Source organism: Ornithodoros turicata, chromosome 1, assembly GCF_037126465.1.
Source record: "Ornithodoros turicata isolate Travis chromosome 1, ASM3712646v1, whole genome shotgun sequence".
Lineage (NCBI taxonomy): Eukaryota > Metazoa > Arthropoda > Arachnida > Ixodida > Argasidae > Ornithodoros > Ornithodoros turicata.
The window spans coordinates 22,830,698-22,849,753 of record NC_088201.1 but is presented as its reverse complement, the minus strand read 5'-3'; the positions used below and the strand labels follow the sequence as shown (position 1 = coordinate 22,849,753).

Below are 19,056 nucleotides of genomic sequence, written 5' to 3'. Positions count from 1 at the left end.
TTCTAATAGCAAAGGAATAACAAAAAGGCCCCGTGTTTTTTTGTTTTTTTTTACAATGTTACAAGGCACACTAAATGCGGCATTTATTTTACATCTGCTTTTAAACGGGGTACCACGTTTAATACATAGTGACGGCAACCACTATTTTACCTGTACACGGTATACGCCTACCGGTTATCGGCATACACATTACCGGCATTCGTTGCGAATTGGCGAGTTTTAGTATACCGTTGGTAACGTCACCGTCAAGTTACCGTACCTACCGGAGCCAATGACAGCGCGCGTGACTCATAATCTTATCTGTTGATTGGGTGGGGTAGACGCGCTATACCGTTCCGGGACCCGGTAGCGGTAGACTAAAACTCTCTAATTGTGCGACTGAGTATTCCACGATGACAAAATCGATCACTTGCCTATATCATGAAATTTATTTATTGTCTAAAACCGAGACAATTTTCTAGTGCTGAGTAAGCTTGGAATAAAGTCTAACATTTGAGAACGTTTCAAAACCACCCTGTGACATAAATAATTACCGGCTGAGTGTCGCGCTTAATTCCCAAATCGCCAAAGCGGACCGAAAGCTCAGTGGGGTGGGCAACGTCAGTGTGAGCCATTTCCGAACTTTTGGAAGGCATGCCACCACTGCACATCAAATTGGAAGTTGAGAAACACATTTCGATGTAATGAGTCGTCAGCTTTCTAATGTCCTCTTTTTTACAAAGCTGCCTGAGGCAACGAAGACGCCGATGTCTTCCATGCCTTGCGGTTAAAGTAAATATTGGGATAAAGTAAACAAGGGATGCCTCCAAGAATCGTATCACGAAGAACAACAGCTTTGTTAACTTGGATAAAGTGCCACTATTGACTAAGAAATAAAAATATTTATTTTATTTCGAATTTTTAATGAACCTTGCTCAAAGGGCCAGTACGCAAAATTTAAATGCCGCCAGTGAACAGCACGCGCTTCTCAAGACAAAAACTTAATGGTTTCGGATTCTCCAAAAGTCGGTGACGTCATCGAGAACTCTGTGTCCTTGCAACAGTGCGCGCACCTTGCCGGTCTCCGCTCCTCGCCTCACGTTGGATGACGGCCAGCAGCTCTGGTGAGGAGACTCAAATCGACCTTGGAGGAGCAGTGTTGATAGACGCGTAGTAGATCGCCCACACTATGAAGTGGTACTTTTTAAAACTAGAAATTAGTTTTACGATACTCTCACGTCATGCAGAGAAAAAGTATTTTCTGAAAACAGAATGTGAGAAACGTGGGTTGCAACGGCATCAATTCGAAGATTAAGGCGAGTGTTTCCTTCAAGATCCGCTGTATTTTAGACGCTACTGCCGAGGTCGGCATAGCGAGAACATAACTCTCGACTACATTTAGGGGCTGATGCGCGAGAGTGGTCTAGAATATGATCGTACCGTAAAAACCCATTTTCCGACATGCCGTAATAAAGTGCAGGGAGAAGACCAGCTTGACGACAAAACCTCGTATTTTGCGTGCGTGCTTGCTTTACGTGTACGCCGGCAAAGGCTTGCTTGTGGCTCCATGATGTAGGCGCATAGGCAACACGAAGGCGTCTCAACGCAACTTGCAAAATATTGATAAAATAATTGGGAGTACGTGCCAATTATTATTATCTTAGTCACAACTGTAAGACTTGACGGAAACAGGGGACACTGAGCTTTTTTTGTATGTACACCACGAGGAAAGAAACAATCCCTCTTACCCAAGAAGGGCTGTGTTATATACGGTATTATCAAGGCGCACTTTTTGTCGCATTAATCTTACACAGCTACGGACTTGCAGCAATTAACGTTGTCATGACACGCATGAATGAAACGCATGCCTGTCAGATTACATCCATCTCAATTGTTTTCTTTCTATATCCATACATCCATCTTCCATAGGGGAAACGACGCAGTTGGACAGCAAGTGCTATCAACATAGGTACGATAGAAATCTCGCACGGACTGTACACTTACTGGCGACACTTCGAGCAATGACTTGGTGTACTTTGCACATGTATGTGTATATACACAGCTGTCCGTAGCAGATTGGCATTTTCCGTTATCGATAGTGACTGGTGTGCCACGGAGCATTATTTTTCTCTTTTGTTGCCCACCACTCAATATTGATTCGCTATCGTAACGCATTGTTTCGGAGAGGAGATCCTTGTTTTCCTGACAGGCAAGGAGAGACGCGCGCGCGCGAAGTAACTACCGTTCGTCTTCAATGAAAGGTCTATCATTCACTACAAGAGAGATCAATAACTTTCAAATACAGCAGGGCGGATATCGATGCGCCGTTTATAACGAGCGCGTGAAATGTCGCAATCGAATTCGCGTGGCTTCTTTTCAGTTACCTTAAGGGGATTATGAAACGATTACTTTTTTTTTTTTCGTTTTTGTTCGACAGGCGAGATGTTCCTGAATACACAAACCAAAGTTATATGAAGAAACCGAAACCGAAGTTAGCTTATACACGTAGCGACGCGACACGGCTTGCGGCAGTAGGAGTGTCGTGAGGAGAAACTAGACCCTGTCACCACTGTGCCCGATTACGTCACCCCCGACGTCACCGCTCACTGTATGCTACGCCAATGGCTTGGCGCGACGCTCCATTCCGCGAGCCGTGTGCAAACCCAACGTAAGGGGGCCCTTTCTAGGCGGCAGACAGCCTTTTTTAAGCGTCGCGCCATGTGACACCAATGTCAAATGGCTTTTTCTCGTCCGTGTTTTTGACAGAGCTAAAACGAGCACATTGGAATCAACGGGGCAACAGGCAACAAGTTATCCCAGGGATGTTCCCTTGGGACAGGAATAACATCCCTCGGACATCCCCATATGGTCCTCAGTCTGTTAGAAAATCGTTAAAATGCAACGCCTCGGGCCATCCTCAGAATCTCCCCAGGAAGTCTCTCAAAAACACTTTCAGTATGGTTTTAGGAGCGAAACGGGATATCTTACAGTGAGGAATTATACTTATTTTGAGAAGTGAGCGCACATTTCTACCCACAGGGACGCGCACAGGACGTACCTGAATGACTCTTCACGGACAATCCGGGATTGTCATCCTCAGGACGTTCTGGGAATTCATATCGAAGGACGAGGACACGATGACACTTTGGCGACATCCTGAGGACCGTATGTGTTCTTTGGGCATGGTTCACGCTACTGCGTTTCATTGCGTGTGGACGCGGGCGAATGTTGGTTACCGTGGAAACAGAGGCGTGCCAGATCTTCCGCAGCAGAACGCAAGGAGTTGGCCCGAGCTGAACTTTTTTCGATGCACACAGAGAGCCGCAAGCGAGAAGCAATCGCTGCCTTCCACGCATGCGTGTTGAAGCGCGTCTCCTCTGCATGAGATGAATTTCAACATGGCGGTCGCTGTAAACACGGAGCGCACAGTTGTGGCAAGGAACACGATGCAGGATTCATTACACTTTCTTTCGAACTAACAGCAGTTTGTTTCACTCCGGACTCCCCAAACGTGGACTTGAAGCTTTCCACCATAACGCTTCGTAGACAAGGGCGTCACGAAAGACGCGCATTGACTGACAGGTGCGGTGAACGCATGTATGTGAACAGTCCACCCGATCGCTTATGTCGCACAGTGAAACGCAACAGTGTGAACCATGCTTCAGGTTGTATTTTTGAAGCAAATGGACGATAAACGCGGTAGTATGAAACAGGCCTAATCCTTGCAGACCGTGCATGCCCTCAGAACGTCAAAAAGTGATACAGTCAACACACCGTTGATTCTGTGATACAGAGATACAAACCGAAGAGAGTGGCAGTTTCTCAAACTCAAGGAAATGTTGCCTCAATCTACTCTCCGTAGGCTGCCTCTACTCCTGCCTCGATGCCAATACACGCGCCTCTACTCCTGCTTGATGACAATACACACCTACTTGATGACAATACACCAGCTCGCACGCGCCATTTTCAGTTGTTCTTCACTAAAAACCTTGAAACTTATCGCAGAAAGAAGAACTGTGATAAATGAAACGCCCTCACCCACATGCAATCGAGCGTTTGAAGGAATGATAAGTGCTTCGCGCGGCGGGCTACTTCGGGGGGAAACATGCTGGCGCTAGTGGGACATTTCCGGCTTTGGCATTCGAAGCGCGGGCACAGCAGAAACCTGTTGTCATGGTAAGTTGTCGTGTTGAGTTGCTGTTATTTTGGCATGAATAACACAATGGGGTCGGGCTTAGAACGCCCTGGTATACATTGAAGTGGTCCCACAAATTTGCGTACGTGGGGCGCCAGTTTTTAGGAATGTAAACTCGAATCCGACTCCTGACTTGTCTAAAAAAAAGCGCACACCAGCCATGTCGCAAATATTCACCAGGTATGTATACCTCCGTCTTTACTTTCCGCGAAAGAGCAATGAGGTAGACTCCTGCACGGGTCGACTTTTCCGGCCCGGGCGCATTGAAAAATGGCCTAGTGGCCCAGTGAGTAGAGCCCGGCCCAGCCCGGCCCGGTGACTCAGCGAGTACAGCCTGGCCTAGTATTTCCAGCCGTGACGTATACGTGTTTCTAGCTCTTGTCAAACAAATTTATAAGTAAATTTATAAGAACAGAAGACAAGGCCTCAAACATACAAGTGCTGGCGGTTTAACACCGCAGCAGCACGAGACCAAATTAAATCCAGAACGGACGCGGGCAAGCGCGTTTTCGTTACACTATCAAGTTTTTGCGGAGGTAGAGGATGTTGTCGACAACCTCCCACTCCCTACCCCTCTCACCAAGCTTTCCGAACGTGATTGTGAAATACGTGAGGAGTCAGGAGCAATGTGACGTGGCCTTGATAATGTTCTGGAGTGTTGAATCATACGCATAACGCCGTGTCCTTTGCTTGTTTTTGCACAGGAATGACGCAAGCACGTGACGATATGAACCAATAGTCCTCCATTGTGTGGAATTAACTGCGTGACCCGGCCGAGCCTGACTCTCGGAAACATGTTTGTCGGCCCGGGCGGCCCGCGGTGCTGGCGTATTTTGTCGTCCCGGTCTCTGCCCAGCGCGGAGCACGCAGCCAATAACAAGCCCGACAAGGTCCGCAGGCCGGGTCTGCCCGGGCCCGTGCAGGGCTCTACACTGAGGTATGGTACCGCAATTTTTGCGGTGAAGCAGCTTATACCATTGTCATTAATGTAGTTGTTGTTCCGCGAAGGAAAATTGTCTTTGTTAGCACCCATAAGCAGTCACAAACCCGCCTGGGGTATGAGTTTAGTAGCGGTCCCGCGGCTTCTAGGAAAGAAAAATGAACAAGAAATCACAAAAACGCATTTGCACGAAGGTCTATGAGAAGGGTTTACTGTTTTACGAGGCACAATTGTTCTCGATTTAAAATTTTCCATTTATACTACGAGCAAGCCGTAGTAACCCACGCCTTCTTCACTACTTCAGCGCAACTACCGGAATAAAAAGGAAGTCTTATGCCGTCACCACCTATAGAGCATTCACCGAGCCATAAACTAACCAACTAAACAACTAAACTAACCAACGTCCCTTCGTTTCTGTTGCTCCAAGAGTATTACCTCGCGCCTGCATCACTCGGTCGTAGTAATGATATCGTCTGGCAACAATGGCAACATGGTATCAACACTATATCGACGCCCATCCTCCGAAATGCCCGTCTGCCGCGGGATCGTTACGAAACTACAGCCTCCGCGTGTATCCAAACTATTGTTCACCGATATAGTCGAGGTGCTCATGCACGGATACTTACTGTTCCATATTGTCTAAACTGCAGCTGTGTTGTTTGCATGCTACTAATAACTAGACACTATGTGACAGTGAGTTAAAATGAGAACAGCATGAAGAAATTGGTTCCATCTACGTGGACGCGGGCTACTCCGCAACACTGAATAACGCTTACCAGTTAGCCACATAAGAAAGGAAACAGGAGGAAAAGGTTATAGGCAGACAAATCTTACGTGTAACATCACGGCACCATTATTTATTATTAGGAGGAGGAAAAGGAAAACACAGTCGCAGCCACTTTTCACGGGAAAGACAGTGAGTGCGCGCTTAAACGTAGGCACTAAAAAACAGTCAGTCAGAACTTGTCGACTATGTGACAGTAACAGTGATGGGGAGTACTGGAAGTACCAAGCACTCAGGTACTACTTTACGTACATTTCTTAGTGCTTGTACTTTACTTTACGTACATTTCTGAGTACTTGTACTTTAGTTTACTTTAAGTACATTTCAAAATCTGCACTTTGTGCTCTACTCCACGTAATTTTTTTCTGTACTTTCCTGTCAGGTACTCAAGTACAGAATTGGCAACGCAGAGAGAGAGAGAGAAAGTGGCTTCTTGTGGCTACTTGTTATCAGTAAGTAACTCTTGCGTCTGATAGGGCCTTTTTGGAAGAAAGAAACGCAGTGTTGACTGGCTTGAAATGTTGAAAATTCAAAACGACGACTACTTTCATTCGAAAGTTCAAAGTCGGGAACGGGAAAGTATGGATACATTTTTAGAAAGCCTCTCATATGTCACAAGGCAGTGTGGAGTGCCGGGAAACGTAGAAAGCTCGACCTACTGGCTTGTTTCTTCTTTTGCTTAAACCATGCCTCCTTGATTCATATCATGCCCATGTGTTAGCACCACAGCGCTGTGCACTGATAACACGGATAACTTGTGAAATAATAATTTGCGGTAGCACAGCCGATTGTTTGTGCGCATTTAAATGCAAATTATTTCACAAGTTTCATTCCATATTAATGACCAATGGACTGATGAAGCTTCATAGGAAGCTTCATAATACGTTTCTCACTTTTTGTCACCATCGAACAGCGAGACGTGGAGCTATCCGAACTATAATATATTTTACGGGTACTTCAAAGTACTTTGTCATGTACTTCGTACTGTACTTCAAATACCAATGATGTCAGGTACTTTGGTACTTTATTTGAAGGTACTTTGACGATCACTGGACAGGAATAACACTAAATTGTGACTCTGTAGCTATAACTGTACTTGCAGCTTCCCTACCTTTTATGTTAGTTACTCAGGAGTTACTAGTGGCTAGTTCTACATGTACTCGTTGGTTGTGTGGGCGCTTTTGACTCGTACGTCCACTGCAAAGCAGCAGTGTTACAGCAGCTCCTGTCGCCTTACGAACCTTCTAGCGCGCTTCGCAGAGAATCCATTTTGTTGCGCTTCCTGATCATTGAAAGAAAGTAAATGAGGGCCGAATTTGGAACATGCGGACCGGCTGGTCGTTCGTGCGCCGCCGGTAAGCCACAGCTACGCCCATGGGCGTAGTCCGGAGGCCGCGCGCTGTTCAAATATACAGAGCCAGAGTGTCACACTCCCTGTTGCTTTAATAATATAACAGCCGCCAATTAACAAACGCCCCCCTCTTAATTAAATGCAACGTGCCTATTTCACCCCAATGAGTGCAGTACGGGCACATTTGCGTCGCCCGCATACATCACCACAGATCGAACAACCTTCCCAAGTGCAGTACACATGCTGGCTGTATAATGAGTGTAATAATGTTCACGCGGTTACAGAAGCCGCAGTTTCGTACGATGTTGTCCAATCTGGCGATACGCGACGCGCTTCTGCGCATTTAAACAGACTCGTGAGGAGCGACCTCATATGCGAACACGTAATTTCGTACAAACTAGAGTTGCGCGGACCGAGTAGTCTTCCCACTTCGCGCGGAAATGGACTTGCGAAATGGCACCGAATCGTCGAAGCACACGACAGCGGGATATACAGGGTGTGACATTTTAAAGTTTACCTCGCGAACGTGCGCGGCTTATCTCGCGAACTAATCCACTGTGTACGGCCTCGAGGAGCACAACGTACTGAAGGCTGTGCTGCATGTGGGGTATCTTATATCAGTGCACGCTGCTTCATTTCGCGGAGCTGTACCCAAGGGAACAACCTGGGACAACCCGCCCATCCCTGTGCACTCACATTTTCGCTAGATTGTTCTGCTGGGTATTGCTGACCATCATGCAAAACCGCCATAGTGGGGTAGATTAGATTAGAAAGAGAGAGAGAGAAAAAAAAACGGTACATCTAATTCACTCAGTATTATATTTCGTACTGTATTCCGTTGAGCGTCTCGTTTCCGGATCTGGGCACGCGTATCGATCGTCACATGACAGAAGTGGGCACAAACGAGACTTTTCGTACACACAAGGGGGGGGGGGGGGGAGACATTCGAAAGGCCACGTTCCTGTCAAAGTACTCGCTACCACTGATGTAGCGCATTCAGTCCACCGAGGGCGCTGCAAAGTGGAGAGCCACGATCAATGAGTTGAGTTTGTATTGTCGAAAAGCTGCTCTCCTGGTCAGTCTTGCAGAGCTGATAATTTGCTTCTCCAGTTGTCCCTAATAGAAAATAATTAGTTTAATTGCGCATCTGGTGTAAGCACAGCGGATGTATCGCTCAAGTTTCAGCCATCGTGTACGCAATAGGTCAACATGAAGACCTACATAGCGGATTCGAGATAAAATGAGGCCCTGTGCAGGTATAACGTTAAGTGGACGTTGCAACCCTATGCTTTGCCTCTTCAGAAGGCATTTTGTTCCCTTCATAGATGACTATCTTGAGTTGTTTCGCACACCACAATGCAATACCGATTGTAGTTTTTAAAGGTTTAATTCCAGCCCCTCGTTGCACACACGGCCTCAGTGACAGAGAAAGTAAGAATGTATAATATCTTTCCCAGGCGTCATTCCAGCTGGGCTGTCTAGTTCAATGTGCATCAAGCTTTCCTGGATCTATAGTGATGTATTTCGGGAAGTGATGGCAACAGTCGCCGTATATACCTTCCAGTCGCGGTTCTTGGCAAAGTCTGCTGGAAGTTCCATTGCTTATCTTCCAGACGCCACAAACACTGTGAACCAACGAGTAGTATACTGGTTTCGGGAAGCCATCTGTTGTCTTCAACGTATTTTCTACTTTTGTATGAACGTCGAGTAAGGTCAGTGGCATGCATGCTAGTTTTTTTAGGGATCCCTGAGCTTATTGGACAGCGCTAGTGATACACTGTGATCACAAACACTGTTTTTCAAACTTTCTTCCGCAAACATGCAGTCTCTGCAGTTCTTGGACATCGGAGCATAGGCCAGAGGTGTCGATTTTAGACTGCCCAGTACATGGCTTTACGAACGAGACCAAATGGGCGTTGGTATGCTGAATGTGATGAACGACGACCGTGCAAGACTTCCTTTACATGGTCAACATGTCGGTCTGCCTATCCTGTGGAAGCTCTCCCTACTGTGAACGGATTGAGGTGAACGGTACTTGAGGATTTGCTCCTAAAATGCAGGCTTCTGATGTTCCATTGAATGATTCGTAGACTGGGAGCTCTATGGTTTTATGTTTTTTTCGTTCTGTCGCGGACGTTTTTTTTCTTTCTTGTGTGTGTGCAGGCGGAATTCAAGAACTCTCACTTAAGCGAGTGGTTCCCGCTCTATTACTCCCATAAAGGAGTCTCCTCACTCCGTTCTGAAGGGGTCTGAAGGGAGTGAGGAGATTCCTTTTTGAGAGTAATTGTACTCTCCAAAAGGGAGTGATATATGTAGCAAGGAAAAGGAGTTAAAGGTGTTGAGAAACTACACGGATAGAACTTTGTCTCTGGCAGAGTCTGTACGCCTTACTCCACGCACTCCGTACCCAAAGTCCCACCTCCCACCTCCTATTACTTTTTATGGTACAGAGTTTCAAAAATCTCCCATTTTGAGGCCCCCGCCGACCGTGGCGCCAAACGGTGCCGGGCAGCTCTATGAAGTGTGCGGGAAGTGACGCCTTGACCAGTTGCTCTATGGCTCTACGTCATAGCCCTTCCGCTCATTTCACTTCGCCGCGTCGCGTCCCTGTTTACAGGCGTCGTCATGAGAACGGGAACTCCGCACTTCCGTGGCGCACTCGGTACTACGTCATACCGAGATCGGGCGAGGAGGAGGCGAGCCAAGAGTGAAAGGATCTCCTCATATTCAAAGCGCCATAACTCCGTGGCGCGGGAGCGCAGCACGAAAGGGTTTCGACGGAGATGTTTGGCACCCGCAAATCTACATTCCAAACATGATTTTGTGCAATATTTGGATTTGGATTCATAACCCCTTAAAAGTACATCCTTTTTTAAGAGTGCATAGCCTGCCAGGAATAGAGGCGCCATCACATTTTCAAGTTTGAGGACCGACTGGGTTTGTGAAACATAATTACATTCACGGTGGGCAGCGGTAATGGCTCTCGGTGCAGAAAAACCAGCTGGCTGGACTATTATAGCAGTCATGTCCATTTTGTGCCCGTTCGTGTGATCTTGAAGTGTTATTGGGGGAAAGGGCGATCTCTTACCAGTTGTCCTGTGGTTGTGTGGCCCGCTTGATCTTTGTGGGAGATACGTTTTCCTGTGTGCCACCCCGGTCTTAGTACTGTGGTGCAAGGTTGATTGGAAGACCCCGCCATCCTTATCATTTTCCTGTTTGAAGCCATCATTCGAGTGCAATCGCTCTGTGGCGTACTCCATTGCTGTCCCATTCGGACGACCTCTCTGGATAGCAGTATACTTCTCTTTACAGCAAACCGCGGTTCGTGTTCAGAGCAGTCTGATGTCTCATGAGACTATCCACAGTTATCCACTGTATTGCAGATTCTTCGACTACAACAGCCCGCCACGTGGTCGTGTCTGAGACAGCTGCTGCACTGGGCTGTACGTGGCAAATATTCTTTGATTTGCATCGCCAGTAGGTGGAATCCTTCTTCTTTCAGGATTTTCATCGAGGGAATCTGAGCCTCACCATACGAGCACCTCTTCGTAGTTTTTCTAGCAACGAGAAGAGGATCACATTTTACGGCCTCCTTTATTTGGCCGTCGGAGACCGATGCATCGATCCCTAAAAGGACCCCGTAGCACGTATTGAGTGGGCGTGGTTCGTCGGCTCGAACAGAAATTGAGCAGATGCGCTCAAGTTTCGAAGGAGTTCCGCGACAGTGACATCCACCACAATAATGGATTTAGCGTCGTTCGGTCGGATCTACTTGATCCTCCTCTGTTGCTCTTTGACAAAGGAACAGAAACAGCCTGAGGTCGTTTAGTTTGACAAGGTTCGATTCCCAACTAAGTGGTGTAATCCCCTCAAATGCGGTGGCCAGATTTCCGTGCACGCATAGCAATCTCCTGGAAAGGTTGTTAAACGTCAGCAATTGTATCGCGCTTCTTTTGCTTTCGAGCGCCATGCAGACACTCACAGCTGCTTGTCTTTTCGGCCGAACACCGTCAACCTCCTCCTTGACCAGCAGTTCGGGGAACTACCTTGTCTTGTGGAACTAGCTTGTCACTTGGAACTAGCCTTGTCAGCAGCGCGCTAGGTGTAGCTTAAAGTCGCTATCCAACCAAAGAAGCTAGATAATCGAAGCAATGTTGGTTCCAGTGTCGTTTTTGCTTTTTGTAAGAAACGGCATTAGGCCGGTTTCACACTAACGTGACATTTTTCGCATCCGTGAAATGCGTCCGTGTTGGGACCGCTTTTTTCTCCGTGATTATCTGTGTGCTCACAGTGTTCGAGACGTGTGCCTGTTTTTGCACTTTTCACAGGCTCCATTCAGGTTCATCGGGTAGGCCATACACACTACCGTATTTCCTGGCGAGTGGCGTGTTGACGACGATAAATTTCCCCCACGCCCCACTCTAAGCGATTTTCACGGAACAAGCTCGTCTTTAACTCCGTGTGCGTTTTCAGACTACGGAGTTCTTTCGTCCGTGTCATATCGAAATTTGTAGCGGGTAGAAAACGGACGAGCATTGCTCAAGGCTGCTATTCGCGTACTGTCCGAGCCCATTTGCCCGCCCCGTGAAGATTACTGCATGTCCGTTTCTTGCCCGTGTTTCTCGGCCACCACACCACCTTTGGATACATGTTATGTCGCTCCCGCCCCTCAACGATATCAGGACGTTGGAATTTTGTTACCTCTCTGTTTCAAGTACATATTCCTGTTGTTCCATTATAGTGGATATTACAATATTTTTGACATTTTAATATTTTTACATATATTTTGATATGTACAAGTTATATTTTTGCCTTTGTGTTGACAAAAGACTGCAATTAAAGACGTCCCCTATATTATTGCAACATTTCTTGTCGTAAATCATTTGTCACAACCACGGCCGGCAAAAAATGACGCAGTATGAAGGTCTGAGAGTCATAGCTTGAAATCACGGAATGGCGAAACGTCAGGCCAAAAAGACGGACCTTACAATCCTACAGAAACAGCAGAAACTGCCCAAGCAGCACAATGTACTGAAAGCAATAAGGGTGGAGGGGTAGGTGGAAGGCCTTGAACAAACTGGTGAAACTAAAGAACATTGATAAGACACATACCGTCCATCCCTATTGCACTCGACTTTCGGTACATTGCGCTGCTTGGGTGGTGTCTCGACTATCTTCTAAGGCCGCTGTCTTTGAGGCTTACGCGGGCCGAGTGCGCGAAAAAACGGGCCAGAATAGGGGGACACGCCGAGAGTGTCTCGGCATACGGACACACGGTCCGTGAACAAACTTGCATGTGTGAATAGCACCATAGACTTTAATGGGTACGTTTCTCGCACGTAAAAAACACGGACGAGGAAAATGTTACAAGAAGCGACATGGTAAGCAACATCAGCGAACGCGATTTTGACGCGGCTTTCACACTTGCGGTGCTGCAACGAAGTACTTTGTCTGTTTTGAGACATTTTCTGCTGTCGTTCTTCTTGTGGTCGGAAAAGGGCCACAAAGTATGAGACGAGTTTTATCCAACAAAGCTGCGAAGGCATTGCAGTGTGTCGTAGTTAGATTGTACGCACAGAAATGACGTGTACTCAAATTCCCATTTGCTTTAAACCTTTCGCGCTACGAAAGAGCAAAGCCAACAATTTGACGGCGCCCGTTGAAGGACTAACGAGCCGTAAGCGAGTAGCTGACGGCAGCATGTGCTATTTTTCTCGATTCCAATCCTTGTTCGCGGCTGAGAGCGTTCTTACGTCGTATTTCAGCCTCCGTCTTATGAACGAATCACACCTATGCCTCTCTATAACAATTATTTATCTATCTGCTGTACTACAATTTTTATATGCTTACGCTTTTCGAGCCGTTTCATTACGGTTCCAGTCACTGGCCACTCTCGCGTTCTTTACTGATTTTTTCACACGGATTTTTGACCCGAAATTCTTAGGAAAAGGGTGTTGGTCGCTTGCGGGCCAGAACCAAGTATTTCGCAACAATCAACAAACTGCATGCCTTCCGTTTTGTGTCTGCCGTTTCGCTAGGCGTTGTTTTTGGCCTGAATTCAGATCAAAATGTCGCAGGAACGGGGGAGGGAGGGGGGGATATCTGCGTTTTTGCGTAAATGGTTCTCTGCAAACTTGCGTTTGAGTAAACTGACACAAAATAAGAATATCCAGAATGAAAACAATATACCGTGTAACATATACCGTAACATATGTAACAACAAACGTAACCATACCAGCACTCAACAAAGTAGGCAGGTATAGGCAACGTTTTAATAGGGGTGGCGTGAGGAGGTCACGCAGAACGTGATGTCCCCCCCCCCCCCCCCCGGTCAGGGTGAGAGCCTCACCAACTGATACATACGTGCGTGAAAAAGGAGTAGTTCAGACGTTCCACAAAGTAGTATACCAATATAAATATGCTACTCTTGGACAGACGTTTACAGTGAACTCGAACTTTAGCGATGTATTTTAAGATAACGGGGCTGCTAATTATACATTTTGGGTTTTGAATATCTATATATTTTGGGATTTGTCTTACTGTCTTGCATCTGCAAGTTATCGTAGCGTGAGGAACCTGGAAACAATGCCCCGACCTGCATTCCATCACTAGTGCAGAATAAAAATGTTATAAGGCTGGATGATTTAGTAGAAGGGTGGAAAGAAGGTATAGCAAACGCGGGGAGCGCGGGCAGATCCGACTCCGTAGGAGGAAATTACGTCCAGTAAATATTTACGTTTCGGTCTTCGGAGTCAGCAGGAAGGCCTTCCGAAAGCACGGCTCTGCGACGCTGACGCACTTGCAACGCACCCAGACGTGCGAAGTACGAAACACACTTCGTGATGGAATAAACCAGGTGTGAGATACATTGCGTGCAGAATTCGCCTGCTGTTTCTCAATGTTGACACGTACTTCGCATTGTGATGACATGAGGTAGTGGCGCATACGAAGGTGGTCGATTTCGTGTTGTAAAACTGGCACTTAGACTATACAGTGGAAGAAAAGGAATAAGCAGTTTGTGCTACCACTGTTGAATATAGTTATTCAACAGTGAAGAAACTAAGGAGAGGAAACTAAATGTGTGTCTCGTCACGTGTTACTTGATAAGGATGACCCAGAATGTACCGTCAAGGGAAGGATTCGTTCCATTCGTTTGTCGGGTCTCACATCTCCATATTTTTTATATCTCAATCAATCAATCTTTCCATTCTTATCCAACCACCTGCTGAGCGCGGTACCAACGTTACTGCTTTCTGTGTCGCAAAGCGTTAGGGCCCGAGAACGTGTTCCTCGCGTTATCGTCGTAACCGGTAATTACTGTAAGTACCTTGGACCACGAATAGACGCCTCTTCCAGCGGCATAGCTAGAAAAATATTTCGGGAGGCGTTTGGGGACTTTACATGGGAGAGAAGGATACTCCCTCGTTTCCCTCTCCCAAATGCACTACCAAAGGTACCATTTTGGGGATGGGGTTGAACGCCCAGAACTCCTCCTCTGGCTACGCCAGCGGCCTCTTCCTACCCCCGGGCAGACTTTAATAACAGCGAACGGTACTAGCAGTCAGATCGCCGTTGTCTCGCCGACGTAAAGCTACGAATTATTATTACTCGCAGTCCTCAGCGCTGACGACATCCGTCTTTCACCACGTTCATGAGGAAATTTGGCGCTCAATTTGTGGTCCACTACCCCAGGGCACGGTCAGTATGTGATACGGGTGATGACGCGGTGGGTGAATAATGATCCAAGTTATTGGTATATGACTTGATAGCACATGTCCACGCAGGCCATTCCCAAAGTGAGAGCGATGGTACAAACTCAACAGTCACCGCATGAGCCCTTCGTGATCAGTAATGTATCTGTACACAGCGTGGAGGGAGATGTTCGTCTTCAGATTTAAAGGTCAGCTACTTGATAGAGCTTAAAATAATGTAATTCACCTAGAATATATTCTGTGAGTTCTAGGGGAATTACATTATAACAGCGTCACTTGCGTTGTGATATAAGGGGCAATATCTCAAGAACCTCTTGCATTAGTATTGACAATGAAGAGACAGCCTAACCGGCGTCATGCATATACCTACATAAGACCTTCCACTGCTTGGGTCAGTCAACTACAGTTTCAGGAACTGACATTTTATAACTTACGTAGAAGTGAGTTAATTTCTTGTCACTTACTAGAGTCCATCATCTGATAGCGTAGGAGTAGATGCGTGCCTGGAGACATTGCAAAATCTACTATCTACTAGCGATTAAGTGAAGTGATTCAAGAATGATTTAGAGTCCGCGTGAAAAACGAAAAAAAAAAAAGCTAAAGAAATTGAGAAATAAACACCGTTCAGCGCATTCTATTTTACTGGGCGACGAGTGTGCGATCGAACAACAGCGCAGCGTTTTCCTGCATCACTGCGCCTACGGAGAAGCAAGAAACAACACAGGGAAGCTGCTAATTTCATTACGGCGGGACGCCCAAATGTTCCAACCGCAAACACGCTACGAGCTGGAGGTAAAAGCAAATTCCCATCAGCGCGCAGGTTCCACACCATCACCCAGGTTACTACACCTTACCTCGCTTTAACTATAGGGTTAATTTCCCTCGAACCCAGCGTATCACGTCCCACTTGCTCCCTTCTTCGAATAGCCCTACTTTCCTGCTCATTCTTTCAGAGTCATCTCTTTGGGTACAAAAGCTACCTCGACGTTACAAGACGTACTGTCGGCCTTGATAACTTAATGTGCGTGCATATTAACGTAGGAAGCTGTCTGTTGCACCTTTGAAATATTTAGGCATTCTGTAGTGTTAGTGTTAAATCTGACATGCAATGGCCTTATGGCAGCCCAGTACTACGGGGTACTGCCCAGGGCCAGTGGTGTCAATTCTTCAGGTTCTAAATTGGCTGAGGACGCCAGAAATTTGTTGGCCGCGACCACCAGACCACGCGTGTGTATGTAACCTTAGCTGTGCAAGGCACAATAAAGTTTGTGTTGGACAAAAAAAAAAAAAAAACATTGCGGGAACCATTGTACTATCGTACAATATCTGCAGGTGACAACCTGACTTGACATTTAGCTAGGGGTGGGGATCTTGTCATGCGCAAGATGGGTCCTAAGTCTGCTCATGCCTGATCAAAATCGCGCGCGCTACACCACATCCGGTACCAGTCATGAAACGTAGCACCGTGAAGAAGCCGTGGATTACCCCCGGCCTGTTAAAATTAATCAAACACAAGTACAACCTTTACAAAAAGTATCGATTAAACCCCTCGAACTATGCTCTTTACTCAAGGTATAAGCAATACAACAATGTCTTCGGAAAGCTGTTAAAGTCAGCTAAGGAACAGCACTCTTCCAGGTGCTTATCCGAATGTGGTAATGATCATAAGAAAGTATGGGACGTCATTAAGACAGCACTAAATCAGCCTAGAAAGGCTACTGAAATTTGTGCTATCACCGATCGGGCCGGTAACATAACGGAACACCCAGGTGACATTTGCAACATATTTAATGAGTACTTTAGTAACATCGTTGATCAGGTTGAATATATATATTCCCTTCAAGGGACGTCGCACTCATGCTACCTGACAGACAGCACGCAACATTCTACCTTGAACCGACATGTGCGACTGAGGTTGAAAACGTAATTTTAAGCATAAAACTCAAGAAATCACCGGGATGACAACATCCGGCCGCTTTTCTAAAACGCTTTGGAAGTTACGTCTCTGGTACGTTTGCTCACATAATTAACGATGTTTTTTTTAGAAGGCGTTTTCCCAGCTGAATTGAAAATTGCTAAAATAATTCCCATTCACGAAAAAGGTGATAAGCTGTTAGCTTCAAATGTTTAGCGAAGCCAATCGTGCTCTTAATAAGTTATCGCTTTGGTTATCCTTGAACAAGTTGATACCTAACTATGCCAAGTCCAACTATGTGGTTTTCCGCCCCATCCAAAGGCTGTTAAGAGGCCATACCAGTCGGGGAGCAACTCCGATTCACGATTTTCCCGATTCTAGATGGCGAAAACCTAAACGTATGTTTATCACACCACGTACTTACGCGAGCCACGACGGTTAAATTTCTTGGGCTAACGCTTAATGACCATCTTAGTTGGCAGCCACATGTTCGCGACATTAGGCAAAAAATGTGTGTCGGTTTACAGGCACTGTCAAAAGCGAGTACCATTCTTTCTGTTCGTACGCTCGTAAAGATCTACTACGCACTGGTCCACTCGCATCTTAACTATGCATTAGAGGTTTTGGGGCTAACTCACAGAAGCGTACTCCTTCCCCTTAATATTATGCAAAAGCGTGCACTTAGAATAATTCTAAGAGTACGACTCGGGGAGACAATTTCGTATGCTTTCCCTTCGCTTTCGATAATGAATATTTTCTTTCTACTTAAACACAAACGAATGCTCCCGATGCGCCGTATGGTATACTCACCACCTGTAGCCAATGCCGGTAATATAGTTAGATTCAGATCTCCCTATACCCTACGACGAGATGAAATGTACTTTCGGCTTTACCAGCCGCGAACAGATTTTGGCACGCACAAACTGAACTTCGTGGGCCCAGGCATTTGGAACACACTTCCCGTAGGACTCAGACATACAACCAGTTTCTTTTCATTCAAACGGCGGCTACGAGCTTTTCTCTGCTTAGACTTATGAATAAGTGTATTCATTCCCGTGATCTGTTGTACCTTAAATTTCAAAAGGGGAAGAAAGGGAAAAAAAAAGAAAAAGCGTATTTGTCCAACTTATTCAATCTTTCATTGTGTGTTTCTCTTTTCATTTATTTTGTTCTCGTGGCTAACCCCAAGATGCTTTGTACGTCTTGTTTCGTTTTAATGACGTGTAAATCTGGGACTGCATCCCAGGCTTGGCCTCGCAGTGCCACATCTAATTTGTGTATATGATGCAAAATAAAAATTTCTTGAATCTGAATCTGGAATCATTCAGGGTCAACCTCTGACTGTACAGGGTAGATCCCGCGGATTTCCGTGCCCGGTTTGTAACTATATATGGACGAAACCTGGGCCCACTACTACCAACCTGAGAGCAAGGCTCAATCCAATCAGGCTCATCGATTGCCGTACCTCAAGAAAGAGCGGATCATCAGCAGGGATTACTACGCAACCCCGAATCATCGCTTGCGGGACGCCACAAACGCCAAACAACACGGCATGAGGACAATGCGCCCCACACCGTGTTGCCGTGGCGATGGTTTCCGTCCAATCCTGCTTTTCTGTGGTCAACGATTCACCATATTCGCCAAATCTCACCCCACTGGACTCCCATCTATTTTCCCAAATGCGAAAAGGAATTATTTGGTGTCCGATTTCCAAGTAATGATGACGTCATTGACGCCGTGGTCAGTTTTTTGAACGACCAAACTTCCGATATTTCCTATGGCGTTTCAGGCGCTGGACGAAATGTGTGGACTTTGAGTGATGGGCTACTTTGAAAGGGGACATTGGGTTCATTCACTTGGGCCACCTCCCTCTAGGTCAGGCTGAGAACCTATATGGGACGTCACCCTCGTTGAAGCGAAGTAGTCGCATGTGGCAGTATCGAAAACTGAACCGAAAACCGCTTGGAACCGAAATTTTTGCGGGAACCGGAACCGGAACGTTACCGGAAGTGCTCACCGTCCATTAACCGAAACCGTAAACCGAGCTGTAAAAAAAAAATTCCCGATTATCGGTTCTCGTATAACGGTTCAGAAACGGGTAACAAATACATTCCGTGACACACACACACTACGCATGCGCGCAGTATGAACGGGCCCCTAGAACGTGCCTCTATGGCCCG

General features: G+C 46.4%; 2 protein-coding genes across 14 annotated transcripts in view; one reads left to right on the top strand and one right to left on the bottom strand.

Moving 5' to 3' along the window:
• Positions 1-19,056, bottom strand: part of LOC135377647 (dual specificity calcium/calmodulin-dependent 3',5'-cyclic nucleotide phosphodiesterase 1A-like) — a 250,537-nt gene that overhangs the window by 89,062 nt on the left and 142,419 nt on the right. The window contains exon 1 of one of the 12 annotated variants that reach the window (XM_064610232.1): positions 13,986-14,085. The exons of the other annotated variants lie outside the window; for them this stretch is intronic. The gene's annotated coding sequence lies outside the window, so the exon portion shown is untranslated. Of the gene's footprint in view, positions 1-13,985; positions 14,086-19,056 lie in introns of those variants that run through there. 12 annotated transcript variants of the gene reach the window in all.
• Positions 5,013-19,056, top strand: part of LOC135377648 (major facilitator superfamily domain-containing protein 10-like) — a 203,582-nt gene continuing 189,538 nt past the window's right edge. Inside the window, exons 1-2 of one of the 2 annotated variants that reach the window (XM_064610236.1) lie at positions 5,013-5,111; positions 6,281-6,350. The gene's annotated coding sequence lies outside the window, so the exon portion shown is untranslated. The remainder of the gene's footprint in view (positions 5,112-6,280; positions 6,351-19,056) is intronic. The other variant, XM_064610238.1, reaches the window with a different exon arrangement.